The sequence below is a fragment of the Hyperoodon ampullatus genome (genome assembly GCF_949752795.1).
Source record: "Hyperoodon ampullatus genome assembly, chromosome: X".
Classification (NCBI taxonomy): Eukaryota; Metazoa; Chordata; class Mammalia; order Artiodactyla; family Ziphiidae; genus Hyperoodon; species Hyperoodon ampullatus.
The window spans coordinates 60,280,357-60,305,646 of record NC_136913.1 but is presented as its reverse complement, the minus strand read 5'-3'; the positions used below and the strand labels follow the sequence as shown (position 1 = coordinate 60,305,646).

Below are 25,290 nucleotides of genomic sequence, written 5' to 3'. Positions count from 1 at the left end.
GTGAATTTTTGCCAGCCTTGGTGAGAAACATTGCATTTATTGCTTTAATTTGCATTTTCCTGATTACTAGGTGAGATTGGGCATCTTCTCATATGTTTCTGGCAACTTGAATTTCTTCTGTAAATTGCCTTGTTTAGAACTGAATTCTGAATGTGTTGAGTTTGTCATCTAGGAGCATCTAGATGACCTGTCTAGTAGGCAACTCAGAATATGAGTCTGTAGTTCCAAAGAGAATTAGAGTTGGGAGATAACAAATTGAGAGTTGACAGTTTATAGGTGAGAGCCAAAATCATCTAAATGGGATCCAAATGATAGGGTCATTCTTGAAAACAGTGTAAAGTGAGGAAAGAGCTGAACAGAACCCCTGCAAATACATTTAAGCAGCAGATAGAGTCAGGAAGAATGTGAGAAGGAAAAGTCACAGAGGAGGGAGAGAAGCAGGAGAGAGTGATGCCAGGGAAGCCAAGGGAGGAGAGATCGTCAAAGAAAAGGATGTGATCAGCCATGTCCAAGGCTACAGAGAGGCCCAGTGAGATTAGGACTGAAAAGTATCCATTAGATTTGCAATTAGGGCATTATTTGTCACCCTAGTGAATGTAGTTCCAATAATATGGTGAGGTCAGAAACCAGATTGCAGGGGTTGAGAAGAGACTCAGAGGTAAGGAAGTAGATATAGTGAGAAATAGATGATCCTTTAAAGAAGTTCAGACCTAAAGGGAAGGAGAGGGGTAGCAGTTAGAGGGATTATAAGGTTTGGGGAGAGCTTCATTTGTTTTAAGAAAAGATACTTGATCATTTGTACAGGCTGAGAGAAGGAGAGGTTAGAGGCAAGAGGAAGAGAGATTTTCTAAAATGTCCAAAGTAGAACTCCTGATTTCCCTTCCAAATTTGCTTCCCAAAACTTTCCAATCTCAGTAAATGGCACCACTATCACTTAGTTTCTCAACCCCCAAACCTGGATATGATGCTTGAGTCCTCCCTTTCATCCCTTTCTCTCATTCCATTTCATGAACAAATGGGAATGCTGGGAGAGCACCTAAATTTTCTAATATTCCAATAACCTTACCTGGCTCCTTGAAGCCCTCCCAGAGCAGGATGTAGGAGCCACGCAGGTCAGGGTCAGAAAGAGGGTGAGCTTGCTTTTTATTTCCTGACCACGTTCAAGGGTAATAGTCAATTTTGAGAACAGAGCAGATGCTAGCCTCTTTAGATATTAAGAACAATACTTTCGCTTCAATGCTGTGTTTAAAATTCATGGTGAGAAGCATCAGCAAAATAGCACAAACTTGTGATGTAACTCCTCTTCATAATAGGCATTAATTCTGCTCTTCCTTCTAGTTCTCTGGCAAGATAGAGGATTCGGCTCCCGTCTAATAATGAAAGAGAAGGACATGGGTAGGGGCTGAGTGTGAAGGAAATTAGCCTATGTTTGAAAATCTACTCTGGGCCTTAGAACTCACTAGACTTAAATCCTTAACAGCAAGGAGTGTGTCTGTACCCTCAACACCCGGCACATAGTGTCGGTGCTCAATAAGTGTTTGAACCTAAAGAGCTAAATTACCTCATTTAATCCCTGCAATAACCCTATGAGGTAAATACTTTTACCCACATTGTATAGATTTGGATACAAAGGCTTAGAGAATCTAGTAGCCTGCTCATTATGGGAATGTGCATGTATAAACTGTGGTGCAGTGAAAACGCAGGTCTGTGGTTTGGGGTAAGGGGATGAGGCTGTGGCAAAGAGGGTAGCTCTTTCTGGACACTGACCTGTTTTAGAGCAGGGTTTCTCAGCCTTGAAATTTGATACTTGCAGCTGGGTAATTCTTTGTTGTGGGGAGCTGTCCTATGCATGTTAGATGTTCACTAGTATCTCTGGTCTCTACCCACTAGATGTCAGTAGCACACCCTCCCACCCCACCACATGGTGACAGTCAAAAATGTCTCCAGACATTGTGGACAGTTAAAATCACCCCTGGATGAGAATCACTGCTTTAGAGGCTCACAGAGCAGGGCTGGTGCTGCCCAGGAGCCTCTTTATACTCAAAGAGAGGGACTCTTCCCCAGTCTTTTCTCCCTACAAAGTCAGTGGTAGAGAAGCTGAAATGAATACAAGTTGACATTGGCCAGTTCTAAGTCATAGACCTTTTCTGTGCCCTTTATTCTCCTTCCTCTCTTGTATATTTCTGTTTTTCCCTTCCTTGGGTCCCCCAACCCCGCCCCAGCCCTTTCTCCCATTTAGGCTAAAGTTATGCTTTGTATGAGAACTGCACCCCATGGGCACTAGAGTAGCAGTCACTCAGGGTGTTTTTGAACTTTCTGTTAAAATCCAGGCCCTTTCTGCTAACAAACTTTACTCCAGTCCCTGAGGCTGGTTGGCTCTCTCCCCCATGGTCTCCTTTGTCACATGGAGATACCAGTCATATTTGTGAGATTCCATCCATTATTAACAAAATGGTGGAGTCAGATCTATCCGAATCCAAGGCCCGTGCTCTTACCTTTACCCCTGTGGTTTTCAAACTTTAGCATGGGTCAGAATTACTTGGAAGTCAAGTTGCCAGATTTTGAAAAAATAATAAAAACCAACCAAACAAACAAGACGCCCATTAAATTTTAATTTGAATATAATTATGTACCAAATATTGCAAATATTTATAGGAAAAAAATATTTGTTGTTTATCTGAAATTCAAAATTAACTGGGCCATTTTGTATTTTATCTGGTAACCTTGCCTAGAAGGCTTATTAAAACACAGCTTGGGCTTCCCTGGTGGAGCAGTGGTTAGGAATCCACCTGCCAATGCAGGGGACACGGGTTTGAGCCCTGGTCTGGGAAGATCCCACATGCCGCAGAGCAACTAAGCCCGTGCGCCACAACTACCAAGCCTGTGCTCTACAGCCCGTGAGCCACAACTGCTGAATCTGCGTGCCACAACTGCTGAATCTGCGTGCCACAGCTACTGAAGCCCGTGAGCCTAGAACCCGTGCTCGGCAACAAGAGAAGCCACTGCAATGAGAAGCCCGCGCACGCAACAAAGAGTAACCCCCGCTCACCGCAACTAGAGAAAGCCTGTGTGAAGCAACGAAGACCCAACACAGCCAAAAATAAATAAATAAAAATTTAAAAAAACACAGCTTGCTGGGCCTCACTTCCCAGAGATTTTGAATCTGTAGGCCTGGATGGGGCCTGAGAATTTATGCATGCTGGTCTAGAGACCACTTTTGAGATCCATGGCACATAGGTTAAATGGTGAAAGATAAGAATGTTTCTGTGAAGCTTTTCCCTTTGATCCTCACATCCCACCAAAGCAGAAGGGAAGAAACGGCTAAAACTTAAAGCAGGGTTCTACTTTTTTTTTTTTAACTACTGAACCACCTGATCAGAAATCCATTTGTGAGGGTATATGAATTTTTATTGATAACAATAGTCTGCTAGCTATTCAAAACTATGAATTTTGAACAATAATACAACAACATTCTAAAAGTGAGATTAGGAAACTTTATTCATACCATTTACCAAAGCCAAGTGTTAGTCATTGCTCAATTTTGATTACGTCAATGAGGATGCTTCGTTTTATAAACTGATTCCTGAGAACTATGTGATTATCACAGTCTTTAAAATGTTTTTCTTTAATCACTGCTTTCGCTAATCACAGAAGTAATGTGTGCTCATTAACTTTTAAGCAAACAACCTAGAAAGTTGTGACTTTGAAAGAAAAATTCTCTATAATCCTAGTCCCAAGAGATAAGCTCTGTTAACTATTTGCTGTACATTTATAGGGGCCCTTTGCATAGTGCTGATATGTATGATTTTATTTATTTTTTAACAATAATTAAATCATTATGAACTCATGGATTTGAATATATTTGATATCTCGGACTCACCTTGCACATTTCCTGCCCCAAACCTGGAATCAGCCACTTCTCCAAAAAGCCCTGGTTTCTTTTTAGTGGGAAATGGTATTTCAAGGCCACAGTCTAGATACTAGCGGTGCTCATAGGTGCAGGGCTGGTCACTATTTCTAAGCCTTTTAAGAAAAAATGCCTCATGAGTTCACACAGATACTTTAATTCAAAGTCAGGCCTACGGGATTTTAGTTAACTCCTGTGTTATATTTGAATCTCCTTTCTTTCAAACTTGAGAATCTCGGTTCCCAAAGATATAGGGAATAATAGAATATCACATAATTACTCATTTGCTTTGTCCCACTGACATACACAACTGTCTCAGAATAACAGTATTAATACTACCACCACCAATATGATTACAAAAACAATTAAACATTTCTTTTGCATATCATCTCTCCATTTTCTCCCCTTCTGTAGCAATTATATGCTATGCTCTTACTTAGAGCGTTCATTGAATCTTAGTGTGTGTGTGTGTGTTTATTATATTTATTTAATGCTCACTACCAGTCCTTATGTCAATGTCTTTCTAGTTATTTTGGTTTTCTGAAGTTCATTCTCTAGTAGATTCCTCAGATAGGGTTCATAAGACCAATCTTTCCTGAGTGATTACATGTTGATAATAGTTCGTAGGCTCTAATCTAGAAAGTCAGTGTATTTGTTAGCTAGGGCTGCCGTAACAAAATATCACAGACTGGGTGAATTAAACAACAGAAATTTATTTTCTCACTGTTCTGAAGGCTAGAAGTCCAAAACCTAGGTGTTGGCAAGTTTGATTCCATCTCAGGCCTTTCTCCTTGGCTTGCAGATGGTCAACTTCTCAATGTGTCCTTGCATAATCTTTTCTATGTGCATGTACGTTACTGGTATCTCTCTTTGTGTCCAAATTTCCTCTTATGAGGACAGTGGGATTGAATTACGGCCCACTCTGATTGCCCCATTTTAACTTAATCACCTTGAAAAGCCCTGCCTCCAAATATAGTTCACATTCTGAGATACTGGGCTTCAACATAAGAACACTGAGAGGGGACACAAGTCAGCCCACACCAGTCAATTTGGCTGGATATAAACTCTTTACCTCACATTTTCTTTCATGTATATCTTGAATATGTAAATTAATTTTCTTCTGGCATAAACCATTGCTGTCAATACATCTGATGACTGGCTGATTTTCTTTCCCTTGTTCTCTTTACTTGGATACATAAGATTTTTTTCCTTAAAGTCCAGTAATTATACTACGATATGATCATTTTGGGTTAATTTTCTCAGTTACACAAATTCCCTTCTTTTTTTTTTGTGGTACACGGGCCTCTCACTGTTGTGGCCTCTCCCGTTGTGGAGCACAGGCTCCGCACGCGCAGGCTCAGCGGCCATGGCTCACGGACCTAGCCGCTCCGTGGCATGTGGCATCTTCCCGGACTGGGGCACGAACCTGTGTCCCCTGCATTGGCAGGCGGACTCTCAACCACTGCGCCACCAGGGAAGCCCCACAAATTACCTTCTTAAATGTTGTTTCAAGTGTGTCAAAAGTTATTTCAAGAAAACTTTCCTATGGTCTTTATTATTCATTCTTTTTCCCTTGCTTTGGTTTTCTTTATGTATGTTGGATTTTCTTTAACTATCTTCTGAATTTGTCACTTTTCCTCAAATTCTTTCTATCTCTCTTTTCTTTTTAGTTTAAATTTTTTTCCTCTTTTCATTTTCTTTTTCTCTTAAGGCACTGTGTGTTGAGTTTATTCACTCTCATGCTCCTTCTAGTTTAGAATTCATTTCTGATTTTTTCTTTTATTTCCAATTCTTTCCTTATTTCTATTACCTAACTTTTGAGTTTTTCTAATTCTGCATTATGTTGTTCTTTCACATCTCGTATCATTTTCTTAATGTCTTTTTACTTGTTTTAAAATAGTAGGTTATAGTTTTCATATTTTGTCATTTATCTGCCATGCTTTTATTGTCAAGGGATGTTATTAGCCTTATTTTTTCCATTATAATAAATATAACCTTGATCCTTTTCTGTTGCTCATTTTTACATGAAAAGATTTTTTTTTAATTTTACAAAAACGTTGGATTTAGAGTAGATTTTTAAATTCATGGCTTTTGAGCTCCCTCTTCTGTTGCTTTTGTGTAATATTAAAACAAATGATATCATGGTGCTGCTCCCCTCTCCTATTTTCATCTGGACCTTCTGTTGCTGCACTGCCTAGTTTGGATTCTACTCCCAGAAGTTTCTCCTCAGTGTGGGCTTTGTCCTAGGATGGAGCTTTAGCTTGTTAGTTTTGAGAGTTCATGGGGCTCACACTACTCCAGGCCCAGATTGTTCCAGCCTCTTTAGGTCTTACCACTGCTCTGCTATGAGCATATGCAAAATCTCTCCCAGTTTTAGCTGCTGTCCTTAAACTGTCCCTCTGAGCTTTCCACTGAGTAACTTTGGCTATTTAGGGATTCTCTGGTCTTTTAGATGCCCCATTGCTTCCCTCTGCTTCCTTTTGCTGAAACCCACATGTGTCTTATAGGTGCTGGTAATTTGTCCCCTTTCCTCATATTTTGAGGTTCATGGGGGTATCTTGTTACCTAGTTTTGTTGCAGATATTGTCTATATGTTTTGGGTTTTGCTGTCCTATTTTTTCTTTTTATAGAGGAACTTGGGGCAATTGAAAAACTATGCCACCTTACCACCTTCCAAGAATCACCCTGTCCCTTGTTTTTTTTTTTTAATTCATTTATTTTTGGCTGCTTTGGGTCTTCGTTGCTGTGCGCGGGCTTTCTCTAGTTGTGGAGCGAGCAGGGGCTACTCTTTGTTGCAGTGTGCGGGCTTCTCATTGTGGTGGCTTCTCTTTGTTGTGGAGCACAGGCTCTAGGCATGTGGGCTGCAGTAGTTGTGACACGTGGGCTCAGTAGTTGTGGCTCGCGGACTCTAGAGCGCAGGCTTGGTAGTTGTGGCGCATGGGCTTAGCTGCTCTGCAGCATGTGGGATCTTCCCAGACCTTGGCTCGAACCCGTGTCCCCTGCATTGGCAGGTGGATTCTTAACCACTGTGCCACCAGAGAAGTCCCTCCATTAAGTTTTAATTGCAATTATTATATCGCTCATTTTTACAAGTTTTTAAAGTTTTTAATCAACTTTCTGAAATATTATTTACATAAAGTAAAATATAATACAGTGTACCTATTTTACACATATAGTTTGATGAGTTTTGGCAAATAAATACACCTGTGTAACTACCACCACTGTCAAGAGAGAACATTTTTATCATCCCAGAAAGTTCCCTTGTGCTCCTTCCCAGTCAATCCTTCTCACTCATGGCACCAGACAACCATTTATTTGCTTCCTGTTACTATAGATTTGCCTTTTCCAGAATGGCATATAAGTGGAATCAACAGTATGTATACTTTTTTGTGTCTGGATCCTTTTGCTCAGTATAATGTTTTTGAGATTCGTTCATGTTGTTGCCTGTATCAATAGTTTGTTCCTTTTTAATGCTAAGTATATTCCTTTGTATGGATATGCCACTGTTTATTCATTTATTCTCCTGTTGGTGGATTGGTAATGTTTGACTTTTATGAATAAAGCTGCTATGAGTATTCTTATACATGTCTTCTGATGGATATATACATTTATTTCTGTTGAATGTTTACCTAAGAAGTAGAATTGCTGAGTTGTAAAGTAAATGCATGTTTAGCTTTATTAGATACTACCAAATAGTTTTCCAAAGTGATTATACCAATTTACACTGCCATTAGTAATTATCAGTAATTATCCCTCCACATTCTTGTCAAAATTGGTATTTTCAATATTAAAAAAATAGGCTTTCTTGTGAGAGAGGTGTGTTTTACTCATTTCTGAGAGTGAGCTTCTCATTTTCCTCAGGAAATTATTTGTGGGAGTTTTTTGAGGAGTAGGGTAAAAGAACATTCTTTCAGAAAGTTTCTGTGTTTGCTTCTGCTAGGCACTTATGAGAAATGGTCTGGGACTATGTAAACTAAATGAAGGTTTTGTGGGGTTTTTTGACCACCAGATAGTGTGTATTTGAGCTATAAACTTGAGCAAGGACCAGCTTATTGTTCAATTTCTCAAGGACATGATTCTCCCCTCTATTATATTCAGAGCCAAGGCAGTCTTTTCTTTTCAGTCACCCAGAGCTGGGGAAGTGGGGTTTGGTGAGGTTACTTTCTAGTTTGCCCTTATTTAAGGCTGTGGCCCTTTCAGGATCCAGCTAAAACCCAGGGGTACAAGAAGAAGACCTTTTTTAGACTCCCCACCTTGGAGGGACCTAGGAGTCCACAAATGTTTTACCTGAAGGTCACCAGGTCTTGCAAATGCTCCCAGGGCAAAGCAGCTTCAGTGCATCGCATGTCTATATGGGTTCCCTTTTATCTTATTAATTCCTTTTTATCTTACCAGTTCTTTGATGCTTTTAATAAGGTGCTTTATGTTTTATCCAGTCTCTTAAGGGGTTTTCTGTGGGAGGTTTTGTTCAGATACCTAGTCCACCATATAACCAGGAATGCTTCATATTTCTGTTATTATTCTCCTGTACAGTTTTGTTTGTTTTTCCTGGACTTTCTAATTGCCTTTTATATTTTCTTTTTGAGGAAAGAGATCACTTTTTCTCATCATTAATATTTTCTAGCTTCTTAATTTATCCATCACTTGGAATCAATTTCATTCTTCTTGAAGACATTCTTTCTGTAGCACTCTGGTTTCTCATTCTAAATTGGACTGATTGCTTTCTAGGCCTACTTCCCAGTTGTCATCCTAGAGGGTTTTTGTCACTGGATTCATGAGTTAAGTCTCCTATTTCTTGTTTCCCATGTCTTTTTCTTTCTGGGATTTACCCTGGTTTTGTTGAAGTACATCTTAGAGTAACAAAATAAGAAAGGCTGTGCAGGAGTTATTCTTTTGAGTCTTTACATTTCTGAAAATATCTTTTTGTACTCACACTTGATTGGTGATTTGGCTAGGTTTTAAATTCTAGGTTCAGAATAATTTTCCCTCAGAATTTTAGAGAGTTATTCTAACATCCAGTGTTGCTAATGAGAAACCTGATCTTTGTTTCTTTACAGGAAACCTGCTTTTTCTTTCTGGAAGCATTTATAATTTTCTCTATTTCTGATGGTATAAAATGATATAGTGTCTAAGTATGGGTCTTTTTTCCCCTTTGGTCTTAGTAGGCCCTTAAAATCTCTTCTCTGAATTATCTGTTTCCTCCGGGGTTAATTCTGCTTGCTTCTCTTGGCCTTTCTTTTCATAATGCTGTTTTTCTTCATATGTCTGATGGTCTTTGATTGTCTCTTCATATTTATAAATGAAAGAATAGACAGTTGATATAGGTTTTTCTACTTTATGTATGTAGATCCATTTTCTCACTAGTTCTCTCCTCTAAATAAGGGATTGGACTAGACATCTTTGTAACTGGTCAGGGCTTGTGACTAGCAGCCTTCTCTTTAGACTTGTGTTTGGAAGTTGCCTTTAGGCGGGGGGACCCCAAATGCCAGATTAAGAAGCGTTTTCATTTGCACTGGAGCACAAAAACCTATACTACCCTTTAGTTTTCTCCAGGTGTTTATTCTATTTCTACTGAGTCCTCGTCTTCTTTTATTTTTTCTTTTTGTTTCTCTCTTTTCTTTCTTCCTTTCTCTCTTTCCTTGCTTTCTTTTGTTCATTCTTTCTTTCTTTTTCTTCCTTTTTTTTCTTTTTTTGCTGGGAGGTAAAGATTGGGTGAAATATGCTGAATGTGGGGATGATGGGTGGGGAGATCATGGGGAACCAATGCGGACATTTGTTTCATAGACAGGCTTTCAATTCACCCCATAGTTTTCAGACTCCCTTCTTAGTTTGACCTTGAATACTTGCCAGCTCTGAAATAGGAGCCTTTCTGGGATTCTGCCAGGTACATTGGCTTGTTCCATTCTGTTTCATCAGTTGACACATTTCCAATCTTCCAGAAATTTGTTAAGCCCATTTTTTTCACTGTTAAGGCCTTATTCCTTTATTATCATTTTAATGGATGTCAAAAGGGAAGAGATAAGCACACATCTTTACTCAGATATCTTCAATTAGAACTCTCTTATCTTTATAATGGCTTCATGGTAGACCTTTGTGTAGATGTAATATTGTTTATTAAAGGTCCAATTGATGGGCATTTGGGTTCTTTCCAGTTTTTCACTATTCAGACAGTGCTGCAGTAGACATCCTTTGTACATACATCTTTGGGCACCCGTGTAAGTATTTCTGTAGGATAAATTCATAACGTAAATTTGGTAGATATCGCCAAATTGTACTCTTAAAACATAGACCCACATCACACTCCAACTATCAGTGAATGAGAGTATCTTCCCCCCACATCTTCACAACACTATTTGTCATTTATCATTTTCCATTTTTGCCACTCAAATGGGCAGAAGTCTGCTCTCTCATTGTTTTAATTTGTATTTCTTAAATATGAGTGAGGTTGAGCATTTTTTAAGATGTATTGGTCATTAACCAATTTCTTCTGTGAATTGCCTGTTGATGTCCTTCGCCCATATTGTTTGTCTTTTTTGAGTTGATTTGTACGAGTTCTTTTTATATTATGCATCACAATTCTGACTCTGGATTTACATAATTAATAAGTTTGGGATGTGCAGAGTGAAACAAAAGCTTAAAAAGCCTTTAGTGTGGTAATGTACATTGTGAAAAAGTGAATTTAGTGTGCAACATTTCCCAAACTAATCTGATCACAGAACTACTTTTTTTCTTGGAGTATCTTAAGAAACTAATTTTGAGGGACCAGTTTGGGAACTGCTGTCTTATCTAGCACTTAAGCTCAATGAGAGTGAAGACAATGTCTACCTTATTCACCACTGTATATCCAGCGTCCAGTGCCTGGCACGTAGTACACTCTAAGTAAATATTTCTTGAATAAATGAATGAATACTTTTTTTTTTTTTTTTTTGCGGTACGCGGGCCTCTCACTGTTGTGGCCTCGCCTGTTGCGGAGCACAGGCTCTGGACACACAGGCCCAGCAGCCATAGCTCACGGGCCCAGCCGCTCCGCAGCATGTGGGATCTTCCCGGACCAGGGCACGAACCCGTGTCCCCTGCATCGGCAGGCAGACTCTCAACCACTGCACCACCAGGGAAGCCTGAATACATTTTTTAATGCCCAATAATTGAGCTTTTTTGTTTTACACCTACTAGTATGGTACTCTAATTCAAGATGTAGAACTTATATTTCATCTAATCTGAAACAACCTTGACTATAAGACATACCCTTGTTTTATGCACCACTAAGAAAGAAAAAAATTCCACCTTGCGCTACACCAGAAAGTAACACAACATTGTAAATCAGCTATACTTCAATAAAAAATTAAATAAACAAAAAAGAAAGAAAAAAATATGGCCAAATAAATTATAACACAATACTATTTTAGCTTTTATAATTTATACTTTATAATTATTGAGAGCGTTCTTTAAGACTTGTTTAGAAATGGATTTTTATCATCTATAACTCTTGTACATATGTTACAAAGAACCCTGAAATGAAAATTGGTTAAGGTATTTCTAAAACATGTTCACATTTGGAATCTGAGTCTTCTGAATTACTTTTTGGCTCAGTCAATATGTTCTGGATTTTCCTCACAATACTATTGTTTGTCATTAAGGACATTGGCAATGCAGTATTTCTGGTGGGGCGAAAGAAGTATTCTACTTTTGTCCGGGGTTTTCTTCCACGTTGCTGACAACCATTCTGCAAGTTTTTTTTTTCTTTTCTTTTTTTTTTTATTAGTTTCTGCTTTATAACAAAGTGAATCAGTCATACATATACATCCGTTCCCACATTCTGCAAGTTTTGATGCTGGTACTTTCTCGATCTTACCAGAAGGTGTCAGGCAATGACAATTATATCACAACTGCTGCCTGGCCAACAGCAATCGTGACATTCCATTACTTATAAACTGCATGCCAATTTCAGAAATGTTAAAAACATGAAGAAATGTACATTTTTGAATCGATGAAATGCTATTAGATATTATCACTGTGCCCTTCCTGAATTCTTCATTTCTCTTTAGTTCAATTTATTTTTCTCTTTTCCTTTATAGCTCTGCTTTTAAAAAGGGCAGTCTGTATTTATTGTCTTCCTTTCCTCCCCTTTCATTCACCCTTTAATCTACTACATTCTAACCCCCATCACTCCAGTGGTGGTCTGCTTTCAGTCCTTATGCAGATTCATTCACCAACCAGTGAATGCTTATAGTCTGTTTGGGAAGATAACAGTAGTATGGAGCAAATCACAGAATCTTAGAGCTAGAAGGTTTCCTAATTCTGACCTTTTCTTATGTGGCAAACCATCACATATTTGACTGTTGTTCGTGGCTCCTTTCCCATCTGCCCATTTTAGATTCATTTTTTTTAAGTTCAGTAGTTCTAGCTTCTTTAGCCAGTCCTCATGTGACAAGGTTTCCAGAAAACTTCCCATCTTGGTTGCACTTACATGTAGCTGGCAGAGCCCTCCTCAGATGTGGAGCCCCAAGTGAAATGCACAAAGCCCCCAAAGGAACCACAGTGACCTAGCAATCCTTTTACTATTACTGGCTAGCTTTTGCTCCCATTCCCCATAGATGCTGTTTCAAGCCTTCCCTCACCTCTCTTCTCAGGTTGCCTGCTCCGTCTCCATTCCCTCCCATTTTGAAGATATTCTTGCCTCCCCTTAATAAAGAAAATTGAAGCCAGATACCAGCTCTTCTACTTCAAAATATAGTTACAAAATTTGTGCTCAGCCTTTTCTGTTTACCTCCCTTTGTGAAAAGCCAATAATCTTCTGCCTGTGCTTGGCATCCTATATCCTCCCATCTCTACAGGGTCCTAACTTGGCCAATATTATTCCTTCTCTTTCTTATCTCTTAAATTTTTTTTATCTTCATCACAGATTTTTGCCCTCAGCTAGTAAACATGCTTTAGGATCTACTGTATTGTGAGAAAAATGTATACTTCATTAATTCTATATCCAGCTTTAGTTAACTTTATTTTCTTCCTTTTTTCATAAACTTAACTTAAAATTTTTATTAATATTTCTTTTTTTTAAGATTTTTTTGATGTTGACCGTTTTTAAAGTCTCTACTGATCTTGTTACAATATTGCCTCCACTTTTTTTAACCTTTCGGTTTTCTAGCCACAAGGCAGGTGGGATCCCAGCTCCCTGACCAGAGGTTGAACCTGCACCCCGCCCCCACACCCCGCCCCCTGCCACACTGGAAGACGAAGTCCCAACCAATGGACCACCAGGGAAGTCCCTATTAATATTTCTTTTTTGGTTCAAGATTCAAAAGTTATAAAAGGTCATACCAGCAAAAATTTCCCTCCCATTCCCATCCCAGTGGGAACCAGGGTTTTCAGCTTCTGTATACACACCCTTTGCAGCCCAGCCCTAATGCCCTAAGGCAGTGGTCCCCAAACTTTTTGTCACCATGGACCGGTTTCATGCAAGACAATTTTTCTACAGACCAGGGGTGGGGATGGTTTCGGGATGATTCAAGTGCATTACATTTATTGTGCACTTTATTTCTATTATTATTACATTGTAATATATAATGAAATAATTATACAACTCACCATTATGCTGACAGGAGTTGGAGCTCAGGCGGTAATGCGAGCAATGGGGAGCAGCTGTAAATACAGATGAAGCTTCGCTCGCTCACCTGCCGCTCATTTCCTCCTGTGCAGCCTGGTTCCTAACAGGCCAAGGACTGATACCGGTCCATGGACCAGGGATTGGGGACCCCTGCCCTAAGGCATCCATTGTATGTAATGAATAAACTTATCACCCATGCATCTAGAATGGCATTAGTTATGTACAGTTCTTGGGGAAATTAAGAAAATATTCACACAAATAATGTTCTATAGGGCTTTAATCTCTGAACCCCAGTTGAGAAAAGCAATAAACTATGTATATAACAACAACTGTGTATATATATATTATATATATATATAATATATATGATTTTTCTTCTTTTTTAGAGAAATGATGTAATCTTATATGCTGTCTTACATCTTTATTCACTTAACCATATATATTGGAGATCTGTGTATGTATCTACATCTATTCTATCTATTAGATAGATATATATGTTTGTATACATCCACAAAACTAAAGATCTCCCTCATTAAAAAAAAATTCACCTGTATATTTTTTAAAAAGCTTTATTGAGCTATAATTCATGTACCATACAATTCACCTATTTAAATGGGTTTTAGTATATTCACAGAGTTTAGCAGTCATTCCTCATTCCTCTCAACCCTTCCAGCCCCTGGCAGCCACTAATCTATTTTCCATATCTATAAATGTGCCTATTCTAGATATTTCATATAAATGGAATCATACAGTGTATGCTCTTTTGTGACTGTCTTCTTCCTCTTAGCATACAGTTTTCAAGGTTAATGTTATAGCATGTGGCAGTGCTTCATTTGTTTTTCTTTCTTTTAGTATTTTTTTTAGTACTTCATTTCTTTATAATGAGAAATAATATTTGACTATATGGACATACCACATTTTATTTTTCCATTCATCAATTGATAGACATTTGTTTCTATTTTTTGGCTATTATAAATAATGCTGCTATCAATATTTGTGTACAAGTTTTTTTGTGGACATATGTTTTCATTTCTCTTGGGTATATATCTAGGTGTACATTTGCTGGGTCATATAGTAATTCTATGTTTAACCTTTGGAGAAATTGCCAAGACTGTTTTCCACAGAGACTGCACCATTTTACATTCCCACCAGCAATGTATGAGGCTTCCAATTAATCTACATCTTCACCAATACTTGTTATTATCTGTCTTTTTGATCATCCTAATGGGTGTGAAGTGGTATCTTGTGGTTTGTTTTTTTTTTCAGGGATCGAACCCACGGCCCCTGCAGTGGAAGTGTGGAGTCTTAACCACCGGACCGCCAGGGAAGTCCCCTTATTGTGTGTGTGTGTGTTTTTAATAAATTTATTTTATTTACTTATTTTTATTTTTGGCTACGTTGGGTCTTCATTGCAGTGCGCGGGCTTCTCATTGCAGTGGCTTCTCTTATTGCAGAGCACGGCGCGCAGGCTTCAGTAGTTGTGGCGCACGGGCTTTGTTGCTCTGCGGCATGTGGGATCTGCCCGGGCCAGGGCTCAAACCCGTGTCCCCTGCATTGGCAGGCGGATTCTTTTTTTTTTTTAATTTATTTATTTAGTTTTGGCTGCATTGGGTCTTTGTTGCTGTGGGCGGGCTTTCTCTAGTTGCGGCGAGCGGGGGCTGCTCTTTGTTGAGGTGCGCAGGCTTCTCATTGCGGTGGTTTCTCTTGTTGCAGAGCACAGGCTCTAGGCACGTGGGCTTCAGTAGTTGTGGCACGTGGGCTCAGTAGTTGTGGCTCGCCGGCTCCAGAGTGCAGGCTCAGTAGTTGTGGCACCTGGGCTTAGTTGCTCCGCGGCATGTGGGATCTTCCTGGACCAGGGCTCGAACCCGTGTCCCCTGCATTGGCAGGCAGATTCCTAACCACACTGCACCACCAGGGAAGCCCCTTATTGTGGTTTTGATTTGCATTTTCCTGATGGCTAGTGATGTTGAGCATCTTGTCATGTTCTTTTTGGCCATTTGCATATCTTCATTGGAGAAATGTCTATTCAGATCCTTTGCCCATTTTAAAACTGAGTTATTTATCTTATTTTTTTTATTGTTGTAAAATATACATATCATAAAATTTACCATTTTAACCATTTTAAAGTGTACAGTTCTGTGGCATAAAGTATGTTCACAGTGTTGTACAACCACCACCACCACCCATTGCCAGAACTTTCTCATCTTCCCCAGCTAAAACTCTGTACCTATTAAATAATAACTCTCCATTCCCACCTCTCCCCATCCCCTAGAAACTACCATTATACTCTATGTCTCTATTCATTTGACTACTCTAGGAACCTCATATAAATGGAATCATATAATATATGTCCTTTTGTGACTGGCTTATTTCCTCTAGCATGATGTCTTTAAGGTTTATCTATGTTGTAGCACATGTCAATATTTCCTTCCTTTTTAAGGTGGAATAATATTCCATTGTATGTATATACCACATTTTGTTTATCCATTCATCTGTCAATGGACACTTGAGTTGTTCCACCTTTTTGGCTATTGTAAATAATACTGCTATGAACACAGGTGTACAAATACCTGCTCAAGTCCCTGCTTTCAGTTCTTTTGGGTATATACTCAGAATTGGAATTGCTGGATCATATAGTAATTCTATGTTTAACTTTTTTAGGAATCACCATACTGTTTTCCACAGCAACTGTACCACTTTACATTCCCACCAGCAAGGCACAACAACATTTGTTATTTTCTGTTGTTTTTTTTTTTAATAGTCGTCTTAGTGGATGTGAAGTGGTTATCTTTTTATTATTGAATTGTAAGACTTCGTTATATATTCTAGACACAAATCTTTTATCAGATAAATGATTTGCAAATATTTCCCCCTATTTTATGGGTTGTCATTTCACTTTCTTGAAGGTGTCATTTGAAGAACAAAAGTTTTTAACTTTGATGAAATCCAATTTATCTATTAATTCTGTTGCTTGTGCTTTTGGTGTCATATCTAAAATCCATTGCTGACTCCAAGGTCATGAAGATTTACACCTATGTTTTCTTATGAGAGTTTTATAGTTTTGGCTTTTATATTTAGGTCTTTGATCCATTTCGAGGTAATTTTTGTATATGGTGTGAGATAGGCGTCCAAAGTCAGTCTTTTGCAAGTGACTATCTAGTTGTCCCAACATAATTTGTTGAAAAGATTATTCTGTCTCCCATTGAATTATCTTGGCACCCTTGTCAAAAATCAGTTAACCATAAATGTGAAGGTTTATTTCTGGACTCTCAATTCTATTCCATTGAGTTATATATCTGTCCTTATGCCAGTATCACAGTCTCTTGATTACTGTAGATTTGTAGTAAGTTTTGAAATTGGAAAGTGTGAGTCGTCTAACTTTGTGCTTCTTTTTAAAGATGATTTTTACTATTCTGGGTCTCTCGAGTTTCCATATGAGTTTTAAAATCAGCTTGTCAGTTTTTTGTTTGTTTGTTTGTTTGTTTTGCGGTACGCGGGCCTCTCACCGTTGTGGTCTCTCCCGTTGTGGAGCACAGGCTCCGGACGCGCAGGCCCAGCGGCCATGGCTCACAGGACCAGCCGCTCCGCGGCATGTGGGATCTTCCCGGACCAGGGCACGAACCCGTGTCCCCTGCATCGGCAGGCAGACTCTCAACCACTGCGCCACCAGGGAAGCCCCAGCTTGTCAGTTTTTGCAAAGAAGCCCATTGGAATTTTGATGAGTATTGCCTTATATCCATAGATAAATTTGGAGAGTATTGCCATCTTAATGTCAAGCCTTCTGGTCCATTAGCATGGGATGGCTTTCCATTTTTTAACATCTTCTTTGATTTCTGTCAACAATATTTTGTAGTTTTCAGAATGTAAGTTTTGTACTTCTTTTGATAAATGTATTATAAGTATTTTATTCTTTTTGATGCTGTTATAGATAAATGGAGTTTTTTTAAATTTCATTTTTGGTTTGTTTATTGCTCCTGTATAGAAATACAATTAACTTTTATATATTGATTTTGTACCCTGAAACCCAGCTGAACTCACTTATTAGTTCTGTTGGTTTTTAGTGGATTTCTTGGGATTTTCTGTATGCAACATCATGTCATCTGCAAATAGCGACTGTTTACTTCTTCCTTCCCAATCTGGATGCATCTTGTTTCTTTTCCTTGCCTAATTGCTCTAGCTCAAACTTCCAATGTTGAATATAAGTAGTGAGAGTAGACATCTTTGTCTTGTTCCTGATTATAGGGGGAAAGCATTCAGTTTTTCACCATTAAGTATGATGTTACCTGTGGATTTTTGTGTGTGTGTGTGCTTCAACCACCTTTATTTTTTTTAATTAATTTTTATTGGAGTATGGTTGCTTTACAATGTTGTGTTAGCCTCCACTGCACAACAAAATGGATTTTTTATAGTTCTTGAGAACTGCCTCTCCTCCTGTGCTAAGTCTCTGAGCCTCTACTCTGGAGATCAGGTCAGGGACAGTGGCCTCTTGGAATGACACCCCTGTTTTATGAGCTGGGCACTGAAAAGGTCTGGTAGCCTCTGGTCTTCTTGGCTTGCCAGTGTGTGTGGAACCTCTGCCCTACAGGCTAGCTGGGCAAGGGCCTTAAGGACTGCAGTAGTTTTGTCCTGCTGCACCTCCCCTCTCTGCTCTGAGATTAAAAAAAAAAAGAGGTGTAGGATTTTTCCTAGTACTGTTATGGTTAGTTATGGTTTCATTTTATATTTAAGTTTTTTTATCCATATGGAATTTATTTTATTGTATTTTGGTACAAGATATATCTATGAATCCAACTTATTTGTTTCTAGATAGCTACCTATTTGTTCTACAGAATAGGGACGATTTTTCTTCATGTCTGCATCTCCAGTGCCTAACATAGCTCCTTGCCCGTTGTGGGTTGTCTGTAAATGTGGTTTGAATGAACAAGATGGATACTGTGCTTCTCTTACAATATTTAGTACCTGCCTTACTGGGGTGGACATACCCTAAAATGACCCCCAATTTGTCACACCCTGTATAATCCCCTCCCCTGGGTGCAGGTAGAACCTGTGACTTGCTTTTAATCCATAGAATATGGCAAAGGTGATGGTATGTCACTCTCATGATTACATTAGGTTATATAAGACTCTATCTCAGCAAACTAGAATGAGAGAAACTCACCTGCTAGCTTTGAAGAAGCAAACTGCTACGAAATAAACTGCCTATGGAGAGGGCCATGTAGCAGGGAACTGCTGGTGGCCTCTAGGAGCTGAGAGTCTCAGTCCCACAACCATAAGAAACTGAATTCTGCCAACTATGTGAGTTTGGAAGAGCATCCCAAGTTCCAGATGAGGCGCCAGTCCTGGCCTATACCTTGATTTCAGACTACTGGGATCCTAAGCAAAGACCTAGCCAATCTGTGCTGGGACTTCTGACCCACAGAAACTATGCAGTAATAAATGGGATTGTTTTAAGTTGCTAAATTTGTGGTCATTTGCTACACAGCAATAGAAAACTGATTTACTTAAATTGTTGACCCATTTAGAGCTTCCAGGTTTTCTTCATATTATTTTAAGTCAGTTTACTCCATCTTATTCCTTCAAAGTCAAGTTTTAAAATTGAATATATGACATTTAAGTATTTATTACCGTTAAATCCCATCTTCTTGGTTTGGAATCAGTGTTCTAGCATGTAGACTATTTGATAGGTTTTATCTCCTCTTCTGTGAGTTCTTCCTGGATGGCTTTTCTCTGTCCTTTTCCCCTAATACACTGTGGATTGTTCTTTCTTTTGAGATACAGTAAGTCCCTTGCATACGAACCTTCAAGTTGTGAACTTTCAAAGATGTGAACGTGCATGCCATCAATGTCAGGCGTGAGTGAAATTGCAGCTTGCCCTCTGTCTCCTGTTGCTGACGATCCTTCAGCTCTACCATCTCCCACCTCCTCTCCCTCCTCCAGTCAGTAACTCTTCTTGCCTGTTCACTCGATGCCAGCCCCTGTATGCCAGCTGTTGTACCGAACTGCTGTACTTTTCAAGGTACTGTACTGTAAGATTAAAAATGTTTTCTTTATTTTTGTGTTTGTTTGTTTTTTATGTATTATTTGTGTGAAAAGTATTATAAACCTATTACAGTGTAGTACTATGTTGCCGGTTGTGTTAGTTGGGTACCTAGGCTAACTTTGTTGGACTTACGAACAAATTGGACTTACGAATGCACTCTCGGAACGGAACTCGTTTGTATGTAGGGGACTTACTGTGTAATAGCATTATTACAGTGTGTTGTAATTATCTGCTTACACGCTCATCTTTCCCCACTAGACTATGAACTCCTCAAAGACAGGGACCTTGACTTTTCATGTCTTAGTGCAGTGCCTGACATGTAATAGAAGCTCAATAATTCTTTTTGTTGTATGAATAAAATGAAAGAAGAGGTGATGAATAACAGGAAATGCTTCATAGGACTTAAACCGAAGAGGCTGAAGGAAGATATGATTTGAGGTATCCATGAAAATTTCAAGCCCCCTCTAAGGTGAATTCTGCCCCTATTTTGTCACTTAGGGATAGAGTTATGATCATAGGCCTCCCTATGTCCATTGCAGCTTATGGTGGCCTCTTTCCTGACCTAGCTGTGCTTGACAGGTACATTTAGTTCAAGACTATAATTCTGCACCCAGTTACAACACGCACACGTGTTGTTTTTCCCACACCACCAAGCAATTCTCAGACACTAGCTGGGTGTCCTAAATTCAACACAGTTCTGACACTATGTACCCGGAGATAACATCAGATCCCACAGGCTCAGTCCTACAAGACTGCCCTGCCTCCAACTTCAGACATCAATTCCAAGTCCAGGTTGTCACCTGTGCTTCTGAACTGCCAGATATAGAATGGAGGTTCCAAAACCCATTCCTTGGTTTGAATTACTTGCTAGAGTAGTTCACAGAGCTCAGAGAAATATTTTACTTACTAGATTACCAGTCTATTATAAAAAGGTATAACTCAGGAACAGACAGATGGAAGAAATACATAGGGTATGAAGAAAGGGCACAGAGATTCCATGCCCTCTCTGAGAGCACCCAGACCCCAGAAGCCCAGAAGCTCTTCAAACCTCCGTCTGTTGGGGCTTTTTTTTTTTTTTTTTTTTTCTTGCCGCACCACACAGCTTGCGAAATCTTAGTTCCCCAACCAGGGATTGAACCCAGGCCCTCGGCAGTGAAAGCGCCAAGTCCTAACCACTGGACTGCCAGGGAATTCCCTTTTTTGGGGGTTTTTATGGCAGCTTCATTACATAGACATGGTTGATTAAATCATTGGCCACTGGTGATTGATTCACCCTCCAGAACCTTCCCCTCCCCCAAGGTCAGAGGGTGGGACTGAAAGTTGTTTCTCCTGGCAACCAGCCCCCATTCTTAAGCTAGGTCCAAAAGTCACTCATTAACATAACAAAAGACACCTTGATTGCGCTCCTCTTTTAGGGAATTCCAAGGATTTTAGGATCTCTGTTCCGGAAAGGAGGCAAAGACCAAATCACAATATCACAAAGACCCCCTCATGGCAGAAACTAATGGAGCCTGAGTACCTGGGTCACAGGTAGAATAGGCTAAATACACTTCACAGGGTAGGGAATTATTGCCAGCTCCTCCTCTTTCTGATATCTACACCAGTGCTTATTTCCTACTTTGTGATAGTGAACCCCCAAGAGTTGGGAGTGGAATCAAGAACTGACACCCTCTGAGTGTAGTGTATTACTTACGTGGCAAGGACATTCCCTAAATTTTTATCAAGGAAACCTGAATATCTTCCCTAACCTAAGGAAGAGCTCAGAGTAATTCTCAGATCTAACAGAGGGTATCAGGGCCTAACCCTCACGTCTGGAATGTAACCGATGTAAAGAAAATGAATTCATTTAATTGTATTATCAATATAATCTGTTTGAGGTTGCCAGAAAGTTGGTATTCTATGAGAAGAATAGAAATAATGGAACCAAAAGTAAGAATTTGTGAGTATATCACCAGGCTTGACCTTGAGAGCAGACATAATTTTCTCCAGAGTACAGTACAGGAGTTAATCCAACTATTCTTATTTGATGAAAAATATATCTAAGAATATCCAATTTCCTATTTATTGAAGCATTCTTTATAATAGTGAAAATTTGAGAACAACATCAATTTACCATAATAGTTATTTTAGAATACTTCAAAAGGATATTACAGTAGATTTTGAAGAATGTTCAATGCTAAGGGTAATAGTTTACTAGAGCTGCCATAACAAAATACCACAGACTGGGCAGCTTAAACAATAGATTTTTATTTTCTCATAGTTCTAGAGGCTAGAAGTCCAAAATCAAGGTGTTGGCAAGTCTGGTTTCTTCTGAGGCCTCTCTCCTTGGCTTGCAGATGACCATATTCTTGCTGTGTTCTCACACGACTTTATTTTTCAGTGTGTACCCATCCCTGGTGTGTCCAAATTTCCTCTTATAAGAATACTAGTCAGATTGGATTAGGGCCCACCCTGATGGCCTCATTTTAACTTCATCACCTCTTGAAAGGCCCTACCTCCAAATAGAGTAACATTCTGAGGTCCTGGGAGTTAAGGCTTTAACATGTGAATTTTGGAGGAACACAGTTCAGTCCATACAATGGGAGAAAGTTTTACAATATGAATAAAAGTGCAGGATATAATATTTAGTGTGATTCTAATCATATAAACGTATGCTGAAAAAGACTGGAAGGAAACACTCAAAAATATTAATAATGGTTTTCTTAGGGTTTAGGAGTTACGAATAATTTAAAAATTTTTCTTCTTTATGCATTTCTGTATTTTCTAAATTTTCTACAATGAGCACGTATTCTATAATGGAAAAATGCAATGAAAGTTACATTAAAAATTCATTCCTTTTTCCCTTAATTCTATGACTAAATCAATTTACCTTCAAGAACAGAAGACAAGGGGAGATAAATGTGGCAGAATAATTTATATCAATTGTTAAATTATAAGTGGCATTCTGTTATAAGTCAAGCTCTAGTGAGGTTGACCCTATTGACTGGTTCTCTTTTGAGTAAAATAATTAAAAATGACTTGTTCTGGGCTTCCCTGGTGGCGCAGTGGTTGAGAATCCGCCTGCCGATGCAGGGGACACGGGTTCATGCCCTCGTCCGGGAAGATCCCACATGCCGCGGAGCGGCTGGGCCCGTGAGCCATGGCCGCTGAGCCTTCGCGTCCGGAGCCTGTGCTCCGCAATGGGAGAGGCCACAACAGTGAGAGGCCCGCATACTGCAAAAAAAAAAAAAAAAAAAAAAAAAAAAGACTTGTTTTTATGCGTGAAGGGGATCAAAAGGTAAAACTTCCAGTTATAAAATGACTAAGTCATGGGAATGTAATGTACAGCATGGTGACTATAGTTAATAATACTGTACTGCATATTTGAAAGTAGGAGAGTGGATCTTGACGGTTCTCATCACAAGAAAAAAAATTTTGTTACTGTGTGTGGTGACGGATGTTAACTTGGATTTATTGTGGTGATCATTTTGCAATACATACAAATGTTGTATTGTACACCTGAAACTAATATAATGTTATGTCAATTGTACCTCAATTAAAGAATTTTTTTAAACTTGTTTTTTTAATCTGAAAACCAGGGGATTCATTTCTGGACTGCAATAACACCTCTATCCACTACCCTACAACGAAACCCCTGTAGAACCTTTCATCTGGCCCTTTCTTTGACATCTAACTATGAATTCCCATCCCGAGAAGATGTTTAAATCAAAGTATCCATATCATGTACTTTAGACTACTATTTTTCTCTTTCTATGGGACCACACTTAAGAGATGTCAAAGCAGGAACCTTGTATTGCTGTGGTCTCCCAGGTTCACCCAACTATGATATTATGTCTCAACATATGAGCACACAGATTCCAAGCAACTGTTTCCAGATACCTTTATAATCACCTCCATTTTTACCCTTTAGTATATCTGTGCCTTCTTATTGCTTTCTTTTTGGGCTCTCTCTTCCCACGCTGCTCTCAGCTCTGAAACTGCATACTTTTGCCCATTCATCAGGAGCTGGTTCATCCAACTCTAGCATCCATCTTTGGGTGCATTTTCTCTTATCTAGTTCAAAGGTCATTGAATCATACGGGCTCCCCTCCATGAAGCAAACTTGCAGAACCTGTAATTAAGGAGACATAATCTAGATGCGGGGCAACATGGTTTTCATTAGAGTTAGCATTCCTAATATTAAGAGTTTATTAAAAGGCTAATAAGTAAGCATATAGATGAGCAACTAGTGGATGGAATGTAATTAAACTTCGAAAACTGTTTTTGAGAAGCTTTTATTTCAAAGGTAATTCAAAAGGAACTATCCTTTTTCTTTCCTCATAAAGACCAGCAACTTAGCAAGATACCAGGTGCTGGGGTTAGAAGAAGAATAAAATGACCTTTATACCTGAGAAGGCCTGCCTAGTGGGGGATATGAAAAATATGAACATGATTATTCTTTTTCTTAGCCATGTGGCATGTGGGAGCTTAGTTTCCCAACCAGAGATCGAACACTTGAACCTCCTACATGGGAAGCATGGAGTCTTAACCACTGGACTGCCAGGGAAGTCCCTGAATACGATTATTCTTTTATAGAAGAAGTACTATGTTAGATATATAAACAGAAGAACAAGCTCTCTCAGACCTAGGTTTTGGCGACATGGCTAAATGCACCAAGAAGGTTGGAATCGTGGGTAAATACGGGACCCGTTATGGTGCTTCCCTCAGGAAAATGGTGAAGAAAATTGAAATCGGCCAGCACGCAAAGTACACTTTCTCCTTTGGTGGCAAAACCAAGATGAAGAGATGAGCTATGGGCATTTGGCACTGTGGTTCCTGCATGAAAACGGTAGCTAGTGGTGCTTGGACCACACCACCACTTCTGCTGTCACAATAAAGTCTGCCATCAGAAGTCTGAAGGAATTGAAGGACCAGTAGAAGCACCACCTTTTGAAATGTTGCTAGCCTATAATAAATGGGTTAATTTATGTAACAAAATTACTTTGGTTTGTTGTTAATTTTATTAGTTAAATGTTCTTATTTGCATTGCATTAATTTTACTTTCTAAAAGAAGACTTGGATATTAAAATCCTTCTAATTTTTGTTGGAAAAAACAAAAACAAACAAACAAAACCAGAAGAACAAGAGATTAACACTACCTGAGTAGAGGATGTTAAGGTTTTAAAGGAGTCAATACATAATGCTTCCTTTTCCCCCTTCATAATTTCTAACCAACTGAGAAATAAGGCATAGGAGACCAGTAAATGGAGATTAAAATCTCAGCATTCTTACTGATGAAACTGTTGAGTGGACATGACTTTAGAGCTGCAGTCAAGTGGGCCTTTTAATTTTCTTTAATTCTCTGCACTGAATTAGAGAGACTTAACTCACCTGGTCGGGCAACCTAGGCCACCCTCACAGAGAGCAAATCAGAATGCACCCTCTCTATAGGCAGGATGGCTTCAAAAGTGGGAACTCAGGAAGAGCGGAGCCATGCATACCCAGTACCTTCTCTCAAAATCATTAGTCAGGTTAGTCAGTTTTCTTCCTAGAGAGGAGTAGTGAGGAGGTAGAAAGAGAAAAGAGGTTCATTCTCTAACAGACATCTGCCTGCTCTGACCTGTGGAGACCCGCCCCTTTCTGGCACATACAGTCCCCTTGGGACTGTGCAGAAGACTTCCACTCCACCCCTGAGTGCAGAGGTGGGCACAGGACCGAGACTTGACCACTCATGGTAGTGCATAAGCCTGGGCTGGGTAC

At 39.2% G+C, this 25,290-nt stretch overlaps 1 pseudogene across 1 annotated transcript; it reads left to right on the top strand.

Moving 5' to 3' along the window:
- Positions 1 to 24,190: 24,190 nt before the first annotated feature.
- On the top strand, positions 24,191 to 24,468 carry LOC307069154 (large ribosomal subunit protein eL43-like; annotated as a pseudogene). Its single transcript has one exon. The product of its transcript is annotated as a large ribosomal subunit protein eL43-like (transcript).
- The last annotated feature ends 822 nt before the right edge of the window (positions 24,469 to 25,290 follow it).